This window comes from Phascolarctos cinereus, unplaced genomic scaffold (genome assembly GCF_003287225.1).
Source record: "Phascolarctos cinereus isolate Bilbo 61053 unplaced genomic scaffold, phaCin_HiC Scaffold_2;HRSCAF=192, whole genome shotgun sequence".
Taxonomy (NCBI): Eukaryota; Metazoa; Chordata; class Mammalia; order Diprotodontia; family Phascolarctidae; genus Phascolarctos; species Phascolarctos cinereus.
Genome location: NW_027555625.1, coordinates 405,859,101 through 405,881,464, shown reverse-complemented (window position 1 = coordinate 405,881,464; position 22,364 = coordinate 405,859,101). Strand labels below are relative to the sequence as shown.

The 22,364-nt window shown below is 44.2% G+C and overlaps 1 protein-coding gene across 4 annotated transcripts in view; it reads right to left on the bottom strand.

Moving 5' to 3' along the window:
- Positions 1-22,364, bottom strand: part of KCNIP1 (potassium voltage-gated channel interacting protein 1) — a 363,743-nt gene that overhangs the window by 122,580 nt on the left and 218,799 nt on the right. The window lies entirely within an intron of this gene.

Here is a 22,364-nt window from a genome sequence, read left to right as displayed (position 1 = left end):
ATTTTAGGAAACTGGCGATAACAATCATGGAATCCAAAATCTGGCAGCGAGGTGTGGCCGGAAAGTCCCGAATCCCAGGGGGTGACCCATCGTAGCTCTTGTGCCCTCAATGTGCCTTCTCTCTGAGCAGGATTTGCAGTCCGCTGAACACTGACAGGCTACAGAGCTCCAGCTTTTCAGATCAAAAGTACAGTAATAATAATAACAGCAGCTAATGTTTATATAGCACTTGCTATGTACCAAGTGCTTTCCAATCATTATCTCATTTGTCATCACAACAACCACGTACGGTACACACTGCTATCATCTCAATTTTACAAATGAGGAAACTACGTCAAACACAGATTAAGTGACTTGCCTAGGGTCACACACACTCGTGTGCTTCTGACTCCTGGCCCAGAGCTCTACCCACTGTGCCGGCTCGCTGTTTCATTGATGCTGCCTCTACTACAATGCAGTTTATTTTGATTCCTCCAGGGACTAGGCTAACATTTACCTTGGCAGAGGTTACATGAAGGATATGGGATGGTGATTTCTTAATGATTCCTATCTCAACTAAGTGTCTCTTGTCACCATAAATCCATGCTGGGCAAGTTTGCTTGGAGCCCCCTCCATCTTCCTTTTTGTGAAAATTCCTCACGTCCAGAGTTACCTCACTGACTCTGTACTCCTAAGTGCTCATTGCTCCCCAACAGTGACTTTATGGGGGGCAGCTAGCTGGCACAGTGAATAGAACACCAGCCCTGAAGTGAGGAGGACCTGAGTTCAAATCCGGCCTCTGACCAAACACTTGATACTTACTAGCTGTGTGACCTTGAGCAAGTCACTTAACCCCAGTTGCCTTAAAAACAAGCAAACAAAACAAAACAAACAACACAAAAAATAGTGACTTTATGGCCATCCGGGCCTGTTCCTGGCAAAATCCAGCCAGAACATTCACAAAGTATTTCCCTTCCTATTTGATCAAGTAATTGGAGATCACGTTTCAATAGTTAGTAATAACTTAGTATTTTATCAGACAATCTTTCCATTTTGTTTTTAGAGGCGCAACTGCCTGAATAGAAAGGTGCGATGCTCAGGGTCGGGCCGGAATGCTTGAATGCCCACCTACCAATCTGAGACAGTCTAAGAACGACGACTCCCCTCTTCTTAAGGGTTTGTCAAATATTAGGGCAAAAGACGGGGAGTGTCAAGAGATTAGGAGACGCCCCGTTTTCCAGAGCGAAGGCCCAGCAAGGAAGCTGTGTCCTGAGCTTGGCATAACAACAACCCTTTGCTCTCACCCTCTGGATAAACTCAGCTGCAACAAAATCCCAGAGCTGTTCCATACGATTGCAGTATCGCTTTGACCAGCGCCAGGTATTCTATGAGCTCAGACAGGTACCTGCTGTAGCACGTTCTGGTCGTGAAGCCCTGCTATGAATCAAACTTTTCACATCGTTGCTGTTACCCCTCGTTGTCAGGGCTACAGCTCGCCGTGCAGCCATTGGTATCAGTATTGAGATCTGCCTGCACTAAAGTGGGTCCACCCCCACTTGATGCGGGGTTCTGGCACATGTATCCTTGCTTGCCAGTGATTTCCTTCACTTTGAAATTAAACTTCTCAGACACTTGACACTTACTAGCTGTGCGACCCTGGGCAAGTCATCTAACCACTATTGCCTCACTAAAGGAAAAAAAAAAGAAAAAGAAATTAAACTTCTGTTTGATTCCTGACTCTCTTGTCTCTGGCCTGCTTTGCTCTTCTCCAGCCATCCACAGGTTAGAGGCTAGTTCCGGTCCAGTTGACAGGAGGGGCTGTTATCCTGGATCTCATGACAAGTACGCTGGTCCCTTGGCTTTCCCAGTTCACTGCCTAATGTGAAGAAAAACCTCCCTTTCTTCAGGTTCCTATGTGACCAGTCTAGTCTTATCCCTGGAACAGCTGCTATCAATCAATCAATCATCAATCGTTCAGTCAACACACATTTATTATGCCCTATGCTGGGCCCCCACGTGTCTGGTTTATAGTTGGCACTGAGCCGGAGGAGGGAGAGTTTGTAGGCTTGGAGACCTGTGGTCCCCCATGGTAGAGCGCCCACACAATGAAAGAGAAGGCCAGGATACAGAGCTCACATTGTGCTCAGAGCCTTCTCTACTTCTCCAGCATATGCTCATTCTCATCTCAGCACCTTCGCTCCTGCTGTTTTTCTTAGTCTGGAATGCCTTTTCCCCTGTTCTTTTCCTATGCAAATCATGCCATTCTTCAGGGCCTAGATCCAGTTAGGACCAGGAAACCTTCCCTGCCTTTTCCAGGCTTCAGTGATTTCTCCCTCCTTTGAACTCTTATAGCCCTTACATCTGTACCCCAAAGTTCACCATCTCATCACAGACTCTCCTGTGTTGTTCTCCAGTTGTTCATCTTCTAACTGACTCTTATAGTTGTGAGGGTCCTAAAGAGGTCATATGGTCCAATCCTTGCCCCTATCCAGCAACTCTGCTCAAATCTATCAGTGGGCAACTTACTCTCTGTATTTGAGGTAGCTGTGGAGTAGTGGGAAAGAGATAGGTTTGAGGTCCAAGGCCTCAGTTCAAAACCTTCTTCTGCTACTCATATACTTTCATTTACAAATAAAATCACCTTTCCCACCCAGAGAGCCTTTAAATAAGTATGAAGAAGATGGGGGCAGCGGAGATGGGAAACAATTCAGCAAAAGCAAATATCAGGGGCAGCTAGGTGGCGCAGGAGATAGAGCACCAGCCCTGAAGTCAAGAGGATCTGAGTTCAAATTTGGCCTCAGACCAAACACTTGACACTTACTAGCTGTGTGACTCTGGGCAAGTCACTTAACCCCAAATGCCAAAAAAAAAAAAGCAAATACCAGAGGTCCTGGGTTCAATTCTGCCTCAGTGGCTTAACAGCTTGTGTGGCTTTGGACAAGCTGCTTCACCTCCCCGGTCCCCAGCTTTTTCATCAGTAAAAAGAAGGCATAAGCCTAGATGTCCTCTAAGGTCCCTTCCTGTCATAAATGCCTGAGCCTGTGTTCTCTCTGACTACACAGTGTGCCCTCTAAAAGCAGGGGTTATCTATTCTTCACCCACAGGGAGAAGTACTGGGCACAAAGTATAAACATAGTAAAAAAATCTGTTGTTTGATCTTGTTATTATTCAGTCATTTCAGCTGAGTCTTATTCTTTGGGAACCAATTTGGGGTTTTCTTGGTAAAGATAATGGACTGGTTTGCCATTTGCCAGTTCCTTCTCCAGCTCATTTTACAGATGAGGAAACTGAGGCAAACAGATTTAAGTGACTCACCCAGGGTCACACAGCTAGTAAATATCTGAGGCTGGATTTGAACTCAGGTCTTCCTGACTTTGGCTCTCTATCCATTATACCAGCCAGCTGCCTGTTGTTTGATCTGGAAGCCACCAAATAACGGTCAATACAAAGCAAAGCAGACTGCCTGTCTAAGGTCCTGTTCTGCAGAGAGGTGGTGAAAATCTATTCTGCAGGTTGGGACTTGTATCAAGTTCTTTTACTCTTATCTTGTAACCCATCATATTTGTGTTCAGGATACAGCTGTGCCCTGAATATCCTGACAGGTAACCTAACCCAGAGAAATGTCTAAAAGAATTGCATGACCTGGGTCCGATTCCTCGCTGTTTCTTTCCCACCAACACGGACGTTTCTTTACCTTCTCTTCTTTCCCCTTGGAGGGGAAAGCTACCCTCTTCCCTAGGAGCGAGGGGGCCAGCAGGTGTCTGATGACCCAACAAACATTTCCACTTAATTCAGGAGATACAAATCAAGCACCAGCTGGTGAGGCAGTGGATAGACTGCTTGGCCTGGAGTCAGGAAGACTCCTGAGTTCAAATCTGGCCTCAGACAATTACTAGTTGTGTGACCCTGGGCAAGTCACCTAACCTTATCTGCCTCTGTTTCCTCATCTGTAAAATGATCTGGAGAAGGAAATGGCAAATCACTCTAATATGTTTGCCAAGAAAACCCCAAATGGGGCCACGAAGAGCTGGACACGACTGAAACAACTGAACAAAACACACAGTGCTGAAGAAGGACACAGATAAAACCAGTCTCTGGGCTCAGGAGCTCCCAGTCTATTATGATCAGACTATTGAGATCAAATTCTTTCAGACCTACCTGGTCAACAATCTTCCCATTCATAGACTTCAGAAAGGTCTGTCGCTGTTTCATGGTGGGTGAGGTGGGGCAGGGAATGGGGTTCAGAGCAAAGAAGAGAAGGAATTTGATTTCTAAGCCACATTGGAAAACAATCTTGTCTTTGCTTTACTGTGAGGACTCAGGATTTCATAGAATTTCAAAATTGGAGAGGATCTCCAAGGACATAGAGTTTAACCCTCTAAATATATAGAAATCCCTTCTATAATGTTCCCAACAAGCTGTCAACCAGCCTCCACTTGAAGATGTCTGGTGGGGAAGAGGGGGCTCACTACCTCCCAGAGCATTCTATTTCTGGACAGCTCCAATTGTAAGGAAATGTTTCCTAGCAAACAGAATCCACCCATTGTCCGTAGTGGGCAAATCAGAACAAAACCAATCCCTCTTTTGCGTGACAGCTTTTCAAATAATTTAGTGAAAGTTTCCATTTACTCCTCAACTTTCTTTGAACATTCCCAGTTCAACAAGTGCTCGTGTGGCATGATGTCTGGAGCCTCAGCCACCTTCATCTTTCTGATCTGGATTTGGCTTGTCAATATTCTGCTTAAGTGTAGTCAAGATCATTTCATGGGAGCAAGTTAGAGCTGGGAGAGAACTCAGACGTCATCTAGCCCAACCCCCTCATTTTACAAGTGAATTAATAAATAATCATAACAACTAACATTCATCTAGAATCTACTAAGCGTGAGGTGCTGGGCTAAGGGATTTACCAATATTGTCTCATTCTGTTGTCACAACTGCCTCAGGAAGTAAGTGCTATTATTATCCCTACTTTCCAGATAAAGAAATCGAGGGTGGGGCAGCTAGGTGGCTGAAGTGGACAGAGCACCAGAACTGAAATCAGGAGGACCTGAGTTCAAATTTGGCCTCAGACCAAATACTTGACACTTACTAGCTGTGTGACCTTGGGCAAGACTTAGCCCTAATTGCCTAAAAAAAAAAAATTGAGGAAAATGGAGGTTAAATTATTTGCCCGAGGTCACACAGAGCTGGTAGTCTCTGGGGCTGTATTTGAACTCAGTTCTTCCTGACTGAGATCCTCCTCACTTCAGGCCCAGTGTTCATATCCACTGAGACACGTAGTTGCCTTAAATGAAGAAAATGAGTCTGAGAGGAGTTAAGTGACTTTTCCAAGCTAGTATGTGGCAGAGGTAGCATTCAAATTCATGTATTCTTCTGGTTAGGTTTACTAAACTGTGTCTCCTCCCCCCCTTTTAAAATTTAGTTATAAGGGATGGCTCGGTGAGAAAGGGTGATTTAAGTGGAAATGAAGGTGATGTAAAGACAAAATGTATCAATTATAAATTGTTTTAAATGTAATCAGAACTGAATGTCATACTGGAGATTTCATCTGGCTAGGACAGAGTACAGCAGCTCTATTATCTCTTATGTTTTGGATACCAGGCATCTGGTTTAAGATTGAATTAGTTTTCCCCCTCCATCAAATACCATGGAAAGTTGCATAAACCCTGACATCTCTCCAACACTTGGGGTCTCCCAAGGCCCTTTGATGTCCATTACCTGAAGTTTACACCACTGTCATAAACTGAGCAGGGATTATCCTCATCATTTGCCAGATGAGGAAACGGAGGCTCCAGGATGTGACAGGCCCAAGTCATTCATCTTGTTTAAATCATGTCTTCTGCCTCCTAGCCTAGCACCAGCTATACCCCACTCTCTCACTCTTGCCTTTCAAAAGAAGTTTAGAAGTTCAAGTTACTGAAACTAAGCAGTTTCTGAACAGCCTCATTTCCACTTGCATTTGTAGTCCTCTCAAACTCCTAAAGCAAACAAGTTAAAATATGAAACATTTACAAAACAGTTATTGATCACACCCTATGCTCAGAACACTCAAGCTGAAGAGATAAAAACAAGATAAGCCACGGTCCCTGCCTTCCTGGAGTTTATACTCTAAGGGAATGTCACTAATATAGATATTCATGATACACAGTATTCCCAAAGAGAGGTGCAAAAAGATTTGAGGGGTTGCCTCACGGCCTGCATTTAGCAGAGATCAGGGGAAGCTTCACTGAGGCTGAGGCATTGCATTTAAAGGCTAGGGTAGGAAGAAACTTTTTGGGGCACCTGATGGAGAAATCCAAGTTTGAAACTTCCCTCCCCCCCCCAAGGGAAACCTGCCCTTAGAAACACTTTGATAAATAGTTCCCTCCTCCCACCCTCTCAACAAAGCAAGGAGTGGAGAATAAGCAACCAGGAGAGCACTCTGAGGAGGTCCTAAGAGAAACCAGGGCTTCAGTAAGAAATTCAGGAGAATGGATTCCTGTTGGGAGGGTAGGTCATCACTCTAAAGCTCCTTAACTGCTCTGTGCCTAAAAGCCTCTATTCTCCTCCCTCCCTGCCTCCCCTGCCCCATCTGCTAGCATTGCAGGTGGACAAGTGAAAAGATGCAGATGTAATAGTGGAGTTGTAACAATTGTTTCGCTGTAACACCCCAGGGGAAAGAAGAGTATTTCTACTTCATGGAGAAGGAGAGTTAGGGTGGGTGGGTGGGGGAGCCAAGTCAAGGCAAAGTTTCCCCAGCAGAAATGATCTGATCCTACAGTAGTAGGACCCTGTTTTTGGAGCTAGAAGAGGGCTTAGAGATGACTGTAGACCACCTCACTCCTCCAATTTGAAGAGAAAAAAAAACTGAGGTGGGGGCCAGGATGAATTGACTTGTCCAAGGTCATACAGCTAGGGAGTAGCATGGCCAGGATTAAAATCTAGACCCTCCTAAATGACAAAGTCACTGTTCTTTCCACTGCAAGCTACCTCGGACGCTCAGTGGAAGAGTGGGAGGTCAAAAGTTATCCACCAATACTTCAAGATTGAACTCCTTTGAAAACCGGAGGACATAAGGGTAGCTGAGCAGGGGAAGAAGGGAGTTTCCTTAGAAAGCAAAGTGGCTCTGGATGCATCTGCTTCCTTAGGATTCCAGAGCCCAGGCAGTACGAGAGGTTTTGCTTGTCCATCAACGGTAAGAAGGCAGTGGAGCTGCGCCTTCAGCGCAGAGTCCCAGCGCCCACTCCTCCCGCGACCCCAGGGAGAAGCGCTGTCCGGGGCAGAGCCCGAGGTCCGGAGCCTAGGGTCTGCAGCCTCTAAGAGGCAGTCCAAGTTCCCGGAGCTCAGAGCGAGCGCTGGGCGCGTCACGAACAGGACACCCCAACTCCCCAGGGTGGGTGGGGGGCGGGGGCTCCCCGGGATCTGAGAATGGCTTTCCTACCTCCGTCCCCGACTTCCAGAAGCCCCAGATGTTCCAGAGCCTTCACGAAAGCCACGATGATGACCAACACCACGATCATCTCCAGTCCTTCCAAGTTCATGCTGGAAACTCACTCATTTACGTGGGTGCATTTCGCTTTTCTCCCCCTCCTTCCTCCTTCCCCTTCGGTCCTCCCCTACAGCAGGACCCTGTGACTGGGGATTGAGATGTCTGTCCGACGGAGACAACGCCGACCCGGTTCCGAGCATGGCACACCTTAATATTCCCTCCCTACCCCCCACTGTCCCCGACCTCCCGAGAGCTGACAGCTAGCAAGGAGCCGGGGACCTCACTACTCTCCACTACCCGGGACATCTCCAGAGCAGGCAGACGGGGGAATCTCGGTTTCACTGTGTATCCTGGCTACAACCCTCTTAGCTACGGAAGACGCTTTGCTTCTTCTGTCTCTAAGGCAACGGGACCCACCCGGGATTCAGATCAATCCCCTCAGCTACCCCTCGGAGTAGCCCCGGAATAGCCACTTGGTGGATGATTTTGGCAGCAACAGGATTACTTGGAGTAGCCTGGTCTTGCAGGTGCAGGACCTGCCTTGACTAGATGGATGCAGATCCTTGTTGGAATGGGGTAGAGGCAAGTAAGGGGTGGAGGGCTTAGCTGGAAGAGGCCACAGAGTGCGTCTTAATCCAGCTCTCAGTTATCGCTTATTACAGATGGATAACTGGGGCCCAGGGAAGGGAAGGGACTGCCCAAGGCCCAAACAGTCTGATGATTGGAACTCAGGTCCTGATTTACTCACTCAGTCAACAAGAACTTACTAAGTCTTAGCTCTGTCAAGACTGTGCTAAAGGCTGCCTCCACTTTCTCTTGGAAGCTTCTCAGATAAGTTCCCCCCCCCCCCAGGCAATGAGGTTAAGTGACTTGCCCAGGGTCACACAGCTAGTAAGTGTCAAGTGTCTGAGGCCAGAATTGAACTCAGGTCCTCCTGACTTCAGGGCTGGTGCTCTATCCACTGCACCACTTAGCTGTCCCTCTTGGAAGCATCTGAGGCGATTTTTGGCTGCTTCCTGGAGTAACTTCCTGCCTAGGAGGTGGGGTGACCTAGGTAAACTCTCCAGCGCAATGTATCAGAGATCAGGGTTGGAGTAAGTCCTTTCGAGTTTGGCCAATAACTAGTTGGTGACTTTGGGCGACTTGTTTCCTCTTTGGGGGCTTCAGTTCCCTCTTCTGTAAAATGAGTGGTTTAGTCTTCATGATCCCTACAATCCATTCCATCTGGAAAGATCTAGGATTCTGTGATTCTATGCTACTGAGACATGCAGGCATGTACTGAAACACTCTTAAGTTTTGTAAGTTCCTCAAGTTCAGCAGAAACCTGCCTCCTTCTGGCTTTTTTTTTTGGAAGCAGTCCACATTAAGTAACTTATCGAGGGTCACACAGCTAGTAAGTGTCTGAGGCCAGATTTGAACTCAGGTCCTCCTGACTCCGGGGCTGGTGCTACATCCACTGTGCTGCCTAGCTGCCCCCTGACTCAACCATTACTCCAAGTTCCATCCCTTGGGCCAAGCAGAACACGTCTATCACAGGATTATAGACTGAAACCTGAGAAGGACTTAAGAAACCATCTAGTCCAACCCTCTGGTCTTACAGATGGATAAACTGAGGCCTAGAAAAAAATGACATGATTTGTGCCCAAGGTCATTCACACAGTAAGTGGCAGAGGTAAGATTTATACCCAAGGTCCACTGACTCTAAAGTCAGTGAACATTCCAGTATATTTCCCTTCTTCCGCATGATAATCTTTCACATATCTGAAGTCAGTGACTATACCCTCCCATTAGTCTTCTCTTCTCTAGGCAAAATGTCCCTAGTTTCTTCAACTTGATATGACCTTTCCTCAAGTCCCACCTTCCTTAGCAGGTGAGGAGCCCACATCTTGGAAATACAGGCCCAGGGCCTCTTGGGTGGACACATTTCCTCTAAATCTATTTATTCTTCCAATGGACCCTCTCATTAAAGAACATCTCAGTTAGCTAATCCATCACCTTACTAATAATAGCTATTAGAATAAACATTCTGAGGAGCAGAGAGAGTTCTCATTAGCCTCTGTCTTTCTGCTCCACATGTCCTGTTTCAAAACAACTTAGAAAATAAAAGTCCTTAGGGCAGAATGTGTCCATGTCCTTGTCCTCCCAAACCTAAGCCTTCTTTCCAACTGCTAATGTGGGTTAAGTGCAAAGGCAATTTATTACAAGGTCAGTGTTCAGAACCATTTATTTTGGATTAGAGAGGTGAAAACTACAGACCCCTGCCTACGGAGTCTGAAGAGAGGAAAATAGGAGTGTGTGTAGTAGATGGAGTCACAGAGAGCCCTCAAACAGAACAAGGATTGTTTTAACCTTGCCCTTTCCTAGTCAGTCAATAGATATTTGCTGAGATCTCACTGGTGTGCATGCCCCTGTGCTAAGAAATAAAGAGGCATAAGGCATACACACCTGTTCCTCCAGTCTTACGATCTTGCTGGGAAGCCTAGACTAACCTTTGGAAGAAGATAACTATTGACACAAATGCAAAGCACTAGATATGATGAAGATGATGATGAGGATGGAGGTGGTGGTGGTGGTGGTGGTGGTGCTGATGATGGTGATGAGGGTGATGATGATATTGACACAAATGCAAAGTGCCACATATAATGATGATGATGATGATGATTAGAGATAATGTGGTACAAGTGGAAGGAAATCCTGGATTTAGCATGACTTTAGACAAATGACTCGCCTGGGCCTCAGTTTTCTCATCTGTACAATGAGGGGTTTTGACTAGATGACCTCAAAGATCCTTTCTAACACCTGACAAGGAGCTGAGCTCCAGGTAAGAACAGCCAGTGTCAACAGGGAATCACAGCTTCATGAGACTTACCCGAAAACTAGGTTTATTGTAAGAGAAGCGAACACGCACCTGGAACCCAAAGAGTTCACAATCCCTACAGAAGTTTGCATATTTGTAACGGCAGGACAAAACAAGGAGGAGATGCTAGAAATCTCTACCCAAAGGGGTGTGGCATGGGAGGCAGAAAGGTGAAGTAAAGGTGGGAAAAGGACAAAACCCTTCCGAAAGGGGAGGAGCATGGCGATGGCAAAAGCCTCATTCTTTTCTCTTAGGAACTGCTAGCTAAACTATGAAGACACAGAGGTCTGCTTATCTATGAGGGTCTCAGCTGCGCAAGGAATTTCTCAGCTTAACCCAGACTGACTGGCTTCTGTCCTGACTCCCAAGGACAACAAGGAGTCCAGGTTGGGATGTAAACAACACATTATGTCAGCTGGAGTGGAGGGAAGGAAGTTGTCCTTGACAATTCAGGGCCTCCTGTTCTGGGTCCAGCGTTTCTGGAAAATATGGCAACTCAAAAAGACAAGTTCAGGGGATCCCTTAACATTCCTCAACACCAGAGAGCTTTGGGCTGGAGCAGTCCTTTGAGGTGATAGGAATTGACTTAAGCCCCAAAGCACAGGTAGGATTTGAGGACAACTGGAGAGCTTCCAGAACTGGACAGTTAGGCTGGTGAAGAGCTTTGAGATCATGTCCTGATTTACTACTGGTCTTCGGTAGAGACTCTGTCAGTGCCCAGCCCCCCCCCCCCCATTTTTGTGAAGGCTAGAAGCTGCTGAAATCAGAGAAGACAGTTTTTAGCTTCCTATAAAGTTAGAGAGAACATAGCCCAAGCAAGCATCTCCTTTGGCTAGCCATGGGGTTGGAAGCGTCCTGTGTCTGCTGATTGCCAGCTTGCTTTTGAGGATTGGAAGTTTCACTCAGAAGAGGCATAGGGAGAAGGGAGAGGGCATTGCAGGAATAAGGTGGGGGTGGGGCATCAGTGGGGGGGCCCCATAGTCTTCCTAACCGCAGTTCACTAAGTAAAGTATAAAAGGGCTTCTGTGTACGTCACTGTGTCAGAATCACAGAACCCAAGCATGTCATGTCTGAAAGGGACCTTTGGAATCACAGAATATTAGAACATCTAGTCAGAACTCCTTATTTTATAGACGAAAAAGCTGAATTCCAGAATTGAAGTGACTTGACCAAGATCACACTGTTAATAAGTGACTAAGCCAGAATTCAACCCATTTTCCTCTGTCTCATAGAACTAATTTTATTTACTTTTTTTCTCTTTCAAAAATGTTTTTTGTCTAGGTTTTTTTTTGCCTCCACGTCACTTCTCCATGACTACCTACCCTACCTACCTACCACCACCACCACCACTACCGCCACAGAAACCACCTTTATAACAAAGAAATAGTTACGCAGAACAAATCAGCACTTGGGCCATATCTGAAAACATCTGCCTCACTCTACATGGATGGTCTACCACCTCTCTGGGTGAATTAGCTGTCTTCTAACCACGGAACATCCACCTACTATAGCCGCTCCCTTCTCCTGTTGATGAGTTCCTTCCAGGGGCCTCCATTCTGGGGTCAGGCCTCGGTCAGCTGTATTCCAGAAATGGTCACTCCAACCATATTTGACCTCTCATGCCCCTAAAGCCATGAAAGTCTATTTCTGTTGAGAGCACCACCCATTTTCTAGTGACTCGGTTTCCCCAAGTCAGCTCCTCCTAGTTCTTCTGTCTGCTTCACCCCTCTTATCCAATTAGTGGCCAGGTCATCAATTCTCCCTCCACAGAATCTCTCACTTCCACCCCCCTTTTCTCCACCTGCAGGGCTACCCTCCTAGTTCAGGCTTCACCACCTCTGACCTAGACTATTGCAATGACCTCTTAATTGGACTCCCCACCTCCAGTTTCCCCCTTTCCAATCTAGGGCATAGCTACCAAACTGATATTCCTAAAATACAGATAGGCTCATGTCACTCCCCTACCCAAAAATCTTCAGTGAATGCCTATTGCCTTTAGGATAAAATGCAAACCTCTCAGTCTGATATTTAAAGACCATCACAGTCTTGCTCTCATCTATCTTTTCGGTTTTACTTGATAGCATTCTTCTGTCCGCACTCCCTGACCCAGTCAAACTGGTTTTCTTGACGTTCCCAGGATTCACCATTCCATTTCCCATCTCAGTGCCCTTCTACAGAATACCCTCGTTCTTTACCTCCACCTCCAGAATTCTTAGCTTCCTTCAAATCGCAGCTTAGATGCCACTTCCTACGTGAGCCTTTTCCTTAACTCCCTTCCCCTGACTGCCATACATAAATGCAGACAAAAACATGGCAATAATGAGTGTTTTCTCTCTTGAAACTACTTTGTAGGTACTAGTATATGTGTTATAGCCCTTTGATAGAAGTAAGCTCCTTGAGGGCAAAGAGCTGTTGTTTTTGTCTTTGTATATGTGTGGTTTTGTGTGTGTGTGTGTGTGTGTGTGTGTGTGTGTGTGTGTGTGTGTGTGTAGGGAGGTTTGATTTCCTTTTCCCCCCAATTAGTTGATATAATCACAAAGTAAGGGGCAGATAATAGAATTGAGGAGGTATTAATATTGTTTAAGTATAAAATTGTCATCCCTTTAAATAGTGTGAAAAAATTCTCTGATTGAATGGGAGGGGGAGCTGGCCATTGGCTGAGTGAAGATGGATTACATGCCAGGTGGTTCTTAAAAACTAGGCTGCCAGCCCTCAGATAGCTCTCTCCAGGTACAGCTGACACTCATTCAACAGGGGACTAGCTTGGTGATAAACATTCTCTATGGAAACACAGACACACAGTAGAACGTTATCTGAGACAGGAAGCAGCTTTGAGAACCAAGATCTCTAACAGCAGAGAAGACAGCTGTGTATCTGAGAGGTGAGAAGAAGGAAAGCAGAGAGCCCTGCTAAGTGACCCACCCAGTAAAAATGCTTCTAGGGAGAGTATTTTACTAGAAGAAAAAAGATATTTGGACCCTGCAGTGCAGATAGGATGAAATTATCTTGGTCACAAGTGTTCCCTATGTGTGTATGACTCACTACTGTTGGGAAAATTCTTTCAGCTGAGAAGAGTCAACCTCTTAGGAGAGTTGTACTTATCATTGGTGGTCTGATGACTGTAGATAAAGATAGGAGGCTAGACTGAAAGCAAAGACATGGAGTAACATGCTAACGAATATCATTCCCAATAGCAGCTTCAGCTTTCTAGGGCTTTCAGGCCCACTTATGGTATATAGTCAATCGATACCATTCTGTGGCAACTTAGGAAAGATAAATAAAGCATTTCACAGAAGAGGGAGGAGTAGAGAAAGAGGGAGCTAAAGGAGAAAAGGGCAGTATTTGGAATACACATTTTTTATTTATTATCAGAATAAGAAAATATTCCCTATTTCAAGGATAAGAGATAAGAAAGGGAAGTGACCAAATACTTTTATAATTGTGAAAGAAATCCTTTTAGAACATAACCATAGGTCTCTTACCTAAGGACAGCAAATAGCTGTTACCACAGTGGATGAGAGCATCCATTTACTGCCTTCTTACATAGTTTATATACTTTATTTCTCCTTCAGTAACGGTTGGGGACTTCATCCTATTAGGTCACCAGGTGGTTGGAGGATTGGATTCATCATGAGGTTGCCAAATGATTACTCCTATTTCCCCCACATAACCGGTGCACTCTATTTGTACCCACTTTCCCATTGATGCTGTGGAAGTTTGTGGGAAAGGGTACCCACATGTTTGTGGTGGGGGAAGAATATAGCTACTGCTCCTACTAGTCCATCTTAATAAATGCCTTTACTCTGAGCTAAATTGTGTTGGCCGGCTGATTATTAAAGACAAGTGCAATGATGAAGGCTATCAAGTAAAAACTGGGAAAATCAGAAAAAGACTCTTGAATAAGGTGACACATAGCTTCGCTGCCTCTGAGCAAAAGAACAGCGTTTTGTTGGGGGCTGTGGTAACTACTCAATAGAAGACAGAGGGGGAGAGTGAGAAAGAGAAAAAAAGAGAGAGTGAGAGAATGAGAGAGAGAGAATCTTCTCTTTTTGGAAGAGACCCCAGAGGTCATCTAGAGAGAGGGCCCTTTAGTTCCTCAAGTACGACCCTCTGATTGAATCCAAACTGTTTTGTGAAGTTTGGGTTCAGTCAAAGGGCCACACTTGGGTACCTAGAGGGCCACACATGGCCTCAAGGCTGCAGGCTCCCCACCCTTGAGATCTAGACTAATCCCTACATTTTACATACCATGTTACTGAGTCCCACAGAGCATAAGTGACCGCCCCAGATCACATAGCTAGTACACGGAAGAGCAAGGGTCTTTCATGATCAGAGATACTTCAAGGACAATCTAAACAATCACCATCTCTGGAACCATAAAGGAAGGTTTCAGAAACTAGGATGAAGCTATAGTGACCCTCCGGGATGTAAGCTAGAGTTCTTATTCCTATTATCACTAACTCTATAAAAATCTATCCCTCACCTTTTCTTTTTCTTTTCTTTTTTTCTTTCCTTTGCCTGTAATTGCAGTAAAAGAAAGTATCGAAGTGGCCAAAAAAACTAATTTCCATTTACCTGAAGGTTTTGATAAGTGAGTTGAGAGCAAGGATTGTTTACTTTTGGTGTCTGTATCCCAGGGCCTAGAACAGTGCTTGGTATACGGTTAATGCCTGATCGCTTGTTTTCTAGTCTTAAAGATCTCAGAAAAATTAAAGTTGTGGGTGACCCAAAGGACAGTGGAACGCTGCGTAGTGGATGTAAGGAAGCGGGTTACCAATGATGATTTGCACAAGGAAGGGAGGCAGCTTGGTGGCCCAGGGGATAGACTACCAGGCCTGGAGTCAGAAAGACCCTACTTTGCTTCAGACACTGACTAACTATGTGACTCTGAGCAATCACGTAGCCTCTGTCCACCTCAGTTTTCTTATCTGTAAAATGGGGATAACAGCACCTACCCCCCCAGGGTGGTCGTGGCGATCAGATAAGATAATATTTATAAAATGCCTTGAAAACCTTACAGTGTTATGTAAATGCTATCTGTCATCATTTACGTAGGTCCAGGAAATGAGGTCAGAAGGTTATGTATCTAGAGAGAAATGACAGATGGACAGCCTTCTGAGTGCTGTACTGACATTCACAATTTAAAAAAAATAGATTAAGGCTTTTAGTATGTTGGGTAGATCCTTTATGGAAAAATTATGGAAGAACATGAACAAGAATTACACAAGATGAGAAAGCATTGGTAGAGCAGTGGAAGGCATACTTGGATACCTAGAAACATCCATGTTGCATATTTTAATCCAGTATATAGCACAGTGCCTGGTACATCATAGGCTCTTAAGAAATACTTATTGATTAATTGGGAAACTTTTCCCTAGAGTGAGGTTGTGCCGCTCATCCCACCCCCACCTCTACCTTAGCCGTGGGCCCATGGATAGTCTTAGGACAGATGGTTTCCATTGATTCCACTTCCTAACATGGCTCTCTCTGCCCCTCAGAGGAAAAAAAATCCTTCTTTCTAAAAGGTGTCAGGAGCCTCTTGGAAACCTCTGAGATGTGATCAGTTATATGATATGCTAAATAAAAGATATGGAACACTCCACTTCTGTCTAGAAGAGTTCACTTACATGGTAGTAAAGTAAACACTTAAAAGAAAGAGCATTACTAAGCCAGGTGCCCAGCACCCACCCCCACCTCCACCCCTTTTAGTCTTAGCTTTTCTTCTTTTCTTTGAACTTGCCTTGAAGTTTCCTTATATGCCAAAATATTTATAGCAGCACTTTTCAAGGGTTGTAAAGAACTGGGAACAAAATAAATGTCTATCAATTGGAGAATGGCCAAACAAATTTTGTGGTACATGAGTGCAGTGGAATATTGCTGTCCTGCAAGAAACTATAGACATTGGAGATGGTGTCTGGCCAGGAGCACTCCAGTGCATGGACAGGCTACATACCCTTGCAAAAAGAGGTCCCAGAGGGGCTTACACTTGTGCATGGTGCCAGAAAAGGTGCCAACTAGCTGCTTACTGTTCAGTTCTCAGTCACAGATCCAGAGGATTGAGAAGGGGACCTAAGGGCATTGCTTCAGGGTGAGAAGCAGTGTCAATCCTCAGGCTGTGTACCAAGAGAATAAAAAGTCCACCTGTGTGGCTCAGCCTCCAGAAGCGGAGAGGCTTCTTAGTTCTAGCCTCCAGTCCAGTCTGAAACCCATAGCTGAATAATCAGGGCAAGAATCCCAGATGAAAGGGGAAGCCTGTCACTCAGAACCAGCAGAGCTTTCCAACTGATTGATGATTGCTGAGTCTAGCAGCAGTCTCCTGAAATTCTAAAAGGGATGAGCTCTTATGTCTGTTGATCAGCCCTAGACCCAGGCCAGAAACTTGCAGAAATCAGACCAGGGTGGGCAGCAATCAGACTTTGCCCCAGATTAAACCACTTGGAGAGTACTGAAATCTTGCAGTATCCCCAGCCTGAGCTGTTCTTGAGATCCTAGAATAAGAAAACACTCAATACCTCAAGAAAGCAATAGCAGAACCAGCCCAGACAGTCCCTCCAGAACTGTTCAAAGCTTGGCCCTAATGTTAAGTCTGAAGTCAGGAAGTAGACTAGGGCTGTTGTGAGGATCAAATGAGATATTATTTGTGAAGTGCTTAGCATAGTGCGTGGCACATAGTAGGTGCTATATAAATGCTATTATATTGTGATTGTTATTATTATTATAAGAGTATGCAAATATAAAAAAAATCTCACCATAAAAAGTTATGATGACAGATACACTCAAGACACAAACCTGGAAGGAGAAAATGACTCCAAAATATCTACAAGCCTCCTCAAATAAAAACACAATTTGAGCACAAATTCAACTAGAATTCCTGGAAGGTATAAGCAAGGGTTTTAAATGTTTAAAAAGTGAAATGAGAGCACTAGAGGAAGAAAATGGAAAAGAAATAAGAGTTATGGAAGAAAGAATTGGAAAGGAAATTAACAGAAAGGTACAAAACTTTGCCCATATAACAAACTCCCTGAAAATTAGAATGGACCAAATAGAAGCTAATGATTCCATGAGACAATAAGAAATAATAAAACAAAGTCAAAAGACAGAAAAAATAGAAGAAAACATAAGCCATCCCACAGCAAAAACAACAGAGCAAGAAAACAAATGAAGAAGAAAAAAATTTAAGAATCATTGGACTATCCTGAAAGCCACGACCCCCCAAAGAATCTAGTTGTTATATTTCTGCTGCTGCTGCTGTTGATCCTTCATTCTCAAAGAGGACCATGAAGATTATATTTCAAGAAATATTTAAAGGAAAAGTGCCTAGATCTCTTAGGACCAGAGGGCAAAGCAGAAATAGAAGGATTCCATTGGGGGGAGGGGGATGAAATTAATGAAATAGTCCTCTATTAACGAAGTAGGGACTTATAAGTAGTTCTGATGAAAAGACTAGAACTAGGTAATAATCTTGAAGTTCAAATATAGGAGTCAAGAGAACATAAGAAGGTAACTATATACAAACAAGCATAAAGGACTAAACAACTTACATGCTAATATGGGGAGATGATAAATATATCCCCCATCATCATCAGAGGCCAAAGAATGAGTATAATTAGACAAAAGGTCTGGGAGTGTCATGGTAAATCTTGATGGTCTTAAAAGAATGGAAAGGGAGGGAAAGAGGGATATGCTGAAGGAGGAAAAGGTAGGAAGATTAGGGGAAATTATTTCACAGAATCAGGTAGAATTCTGCACAAATATGCAGGACAGACAAAATTAAAGGGGTTGGGGGAACAACTGACCCTTGAAATTCAGTCTCATCTAAACTCATCAAAGAAGGAACACACAGAGTTGGGCACAGAAACACCTTTCATTCAATAAGAGAATAGGAGGGAAAGGAGTGAAGAGGGGAGGAATTAAAAGAAAGGTTGATGCAGGGAGAAATTAGTCCTAAGCAAAACAAACTCTAAATAAACACACGGAAAAATATTCATAGATCTTCTTGTGGTGACAAAGAATTGGAAACCTAGTGAGTTCTCATCAACTGGAGAATGGCTGGATAAGTTACAGTATATAAGTGTGATGGAATAGTATGTGCTGTAAGAAATGATGAAGGGCATGGTTTTAGAGAAACTTGAACTGAGGCTGGGTGAAATGAATAGAATGAGGATGATATTTAAACAACGGCAACAATATCGTGAAAACTGACAACTTTGAAAGACTTAGGAACTCTGATTAGTATAATGATCAACCACAGTTCCAGAGGACTAATGATGAAATATGTACCCCCTTCCTTGTAGAGAAGGTAAAGACTCAGAGGCAGAAGGTAAAGATGTATGTATCTGTACACACACGTAATATTTTTATAGATATCAGTATTGATATTGATACAGACATAGAAAGTATGTTTGTATACAGACATGGCCAATGCAGGAATTTGTTTTGGTTGGCTACACATGTTTGTAACGGGGGCTTTTCTTTGTTTTTCAGTTGGCAAGGGTGAGGGTGGGATGGAACAAAAGTGAAATTTTCGCTGATTAAAAAAATGAAAAATTTAATATTATAAAAAGAATGAAGGAATACAGATTGTGCAAATTAATAGTTCTCCAACTAGAAGGATCCGATGAACCATAGTGACTCAATTCAATTCACTTACACCTGTTCATGTTATTTTCCTGATAGAATATAAGCTCCCTGAAATCAAGTACTTTTTTCATTTTTGTCTTTGTATCCCTAACATCCGGCACAGAACCTATCAAATAAGAGGCATTTTATAAATGTTTTTTGTTGTTATTGAGCCCATGACGTTTTTCTATGAGCTCTGAAACTTGAAAGAAGCATCTTGATAGATTGGTAGGTAAGTAGGTAGATAGATAGATGGATGGATTAGATAGGTAGATAGAGAGATGGATATATAAATTAGATTGGTAGATAGAGGGATAGATAGATGGACAGACAGATAGGTGGATAGAAAGAACATTTATTAAGCATTTACTATGTGCCAGGCACTGTTTTAAGCACTGGGAATAAAAACACAGTACTATATTTTTTAAAAAGAATCTCTACTTTCAAGGAAGACAATATATAAAGGAATAAGGTAGAAAAGTGTTGAGTCAAGAATGGAAAGAAGAGCATGGATGGCCTGGACACTCCATGAAATGGTGTTTCTGGGCAAGAAGTCACCAATCAGAGGAAAGAATTTGTGTAGTTAGAACACTACACTGAGAGTCCAGAGGATAATGTATTACACTAACTTGCCATAGATGTTGGGTAAGTAGTTTCACCACTCTGAGTCTTAGTTTACCCACCTATAAAATGGGGATGGTAGGTAAATAGGTGGGATGAGTTTGCTGTAGATGATCTCCAAAGCCTCTTCCAGTTCTGACATGTTGTGATTTTCTTATACTGTAGAATAAGAAGGTGATGCCATCTGATTGTTTAATGAACAATGACAGTGTTTCCCAAGGACAGTTCTTTTGGGATCCTGTGTACCCTAGTGAAATGATTATAACATCTGATTTACATGCAGAACATGTTGAATTAAAAAGCCAGTGAGACCAAAAGGGACACTGAGTCTGTGGATGAGTGGTTCAGTGGTTTGGGCCAAGTGTTAAGGAGACCAAGATCTTTGCTGCGGGCCAGTTAGCATCATTCTTTTCCAGGCCTCAGACTCTTCCCCTGATGCCAGTCGTTTTTTTTTTTTCCCCCAGGGCTCCCAAGGTGGGTCAGGCTAAAAAATGTGTCTGCTTCACCCCGACCTCCCCACCTCCAAGCACATATCCCCCATCATTAATTAGCAGCCACATATACCCCCAGGCCCCAAGGACTGTTCCTTGCTCTGTGTGAATTAGCGGGCCTGTGCATGGCTAGATTACATCAGCTGCAGCAGCCTGCTGTCCCTACCGCCTGCTCTCTGTGTATAATTTGTTTGCCAAGATCAGATTGATTGGCAGGAGCCAGAATATGCCTCCTCTTCTCAGTCTTTTTCATTTCCCTGCGAGCTCTGAGATGATTAAGAAACCAAGCAGATGGGGAGTCTCCCCAGTACTGGCTTTCCTGAAATACCGGGAATGAGCTCCTGTTTGGAAGGCCTCAGCTGGTCATGTTGTTTCATAGAAGCGATGTTTACATAAAACCCCAAACCCTCCACCAGTTGGCTGATATTTTTTCTCACTGTGATTTACAATGATGGCATTATCCAGTTTGTAGACATCAAATAAAGGAAAGAAGAGGCTGATCCAGAGCAGTTGGATCCTGGGCTGCTCGGCAGAATAAAAACTGATAACTAGGGTCATATGGATGGGGACAGTTTGTTGATATGATTTAGGTGGTCCTCAAAGTCTCTGCTTCCTTCAAAACAACCACTACCCTCTCTCTTTTTCCCCCACCTCACCCCATCCATTGGCCTGCCACCTTGCCTGAACTTTTCCCCATTAGCATTGCTCCGAAAGAGCTATCAAGAGATGTGAATTGGGAAACTGATTCATGATGCCCAATGAAAAATGACGGACAGGACATAGAACAGGCAAGTTTTGTTGCTCTTGAGGGAAGTGTTCAGAACACGGGCTCTGGACTGCAGGAGATGGGCCTGGGAAGAAGGCTCCTTTCTATGACTCATACTCCTTCACATGAGCAGGCTAATCATTGACAGGCCACCAAGACACAAAAGGAAGCTGATAGGGACAAGGGCTGCTCCCAAGGAAGGCATGAAAAGCTATCTACTATGCAGCTTTCATCAGATTATAAAGATAGAAATAGAAGGCATCCAGTCCAACCACTTTATTTTACAGATGAAAAAAGTGGGTTCCACAAGTAGGAAACATCACAGGCCCAGTTTGAACTTGGGTCTTTTGATTCTAGAGCCAGAGGTTGACCCCTCAAAGGCCCAGCACCTCACCACTACTACCATCCCCACCAGGAGAGGTCGAGTCTATTAAGGGAAGGAAGGGAATAAGCATTATTCACACAGTGCCTACTATGTGCCTACAGGCACCGGGTGAAGTGCTTTACAGATACACCTCATTAGATTTTCACAACAACCCTGGGAGGTAGGTCCTATTATTATACCCATCTTACAGTTGAGGAGACCGAGGCAGAGGTTGAATGACTCACCCAGGGTTATATAACTAGTTAAGCGTCTGAGGCCTGATGAGGAGCTCTTGACTAAGGCCTAGCACTCTATCCATTATCTAGCGGCCTCTAATGCCATTAGCCCATTTTGCATACGGGGCCATAGAGGTGCTGAGACTCGGAGCCATTGAACTTGGCTTTGACTTCTTAGGGCTTCTGGGATACTGTTTGTCCCACCGAAAGATGTGTTTCCCTGGCCCTTTAACTATAGTTACATGGTGTGTTGTTGTGTTTAGCCATTTCGGTCATGTCTCACTCTTTGTGACTCCATTTGGGGTTTTCTTGGCAAAGATACTGGAGTGGTTTGCCATTTCCCTTCTCCAGCTCATTTTATAGATGAGGAAACTAAGGCAAAGAGGGTTAAGTGAGTTGCCGAGAGTCACGCAGATAGGAAGTGCCTGAGGCCAAATTTGAATTCAGGAAGATGAGTCCTCCTGACTCCAGGCCTCCAACTCTATCCACTGAGTCACCTAGCTGCCCAGTTACATGGCCTAATGACCTTTATTATTATGTGGTGCAGTTGGCTTTATTGTTTCTCTGGCTGCTGACCATACCTATGCCTTTGTTCAGAGCACTATGTCTAGAGACATAGAAAGTAGCGACGACGTTGGTGCTGTATCTATACAATGCTCTCGTTTGTCCCTTCATAGGGGAGGCAGCATGGAAGGTCATATGGATTTGGAATCAAAGCACCTGAGCTTGAATCCTGGCTTTGTGACCTTGGCAAAGTCAGAAGTACTCTGAACCCCTGAGTCTTCATCTGTAAAAACATGGCTTCTGAGCTTCCTTCCAGCTCTGAACGGGTGATCCTGTGCACACATCACCTCTCCCTTCCTGTGTTTATCATTGTATAGAAATTTCCCTCTACTTAATAAAATCCTATCCGTCTTTCCAGCTTAAACACTTCTAGGAAGCTTCTGCAACCAATCCAAGCTA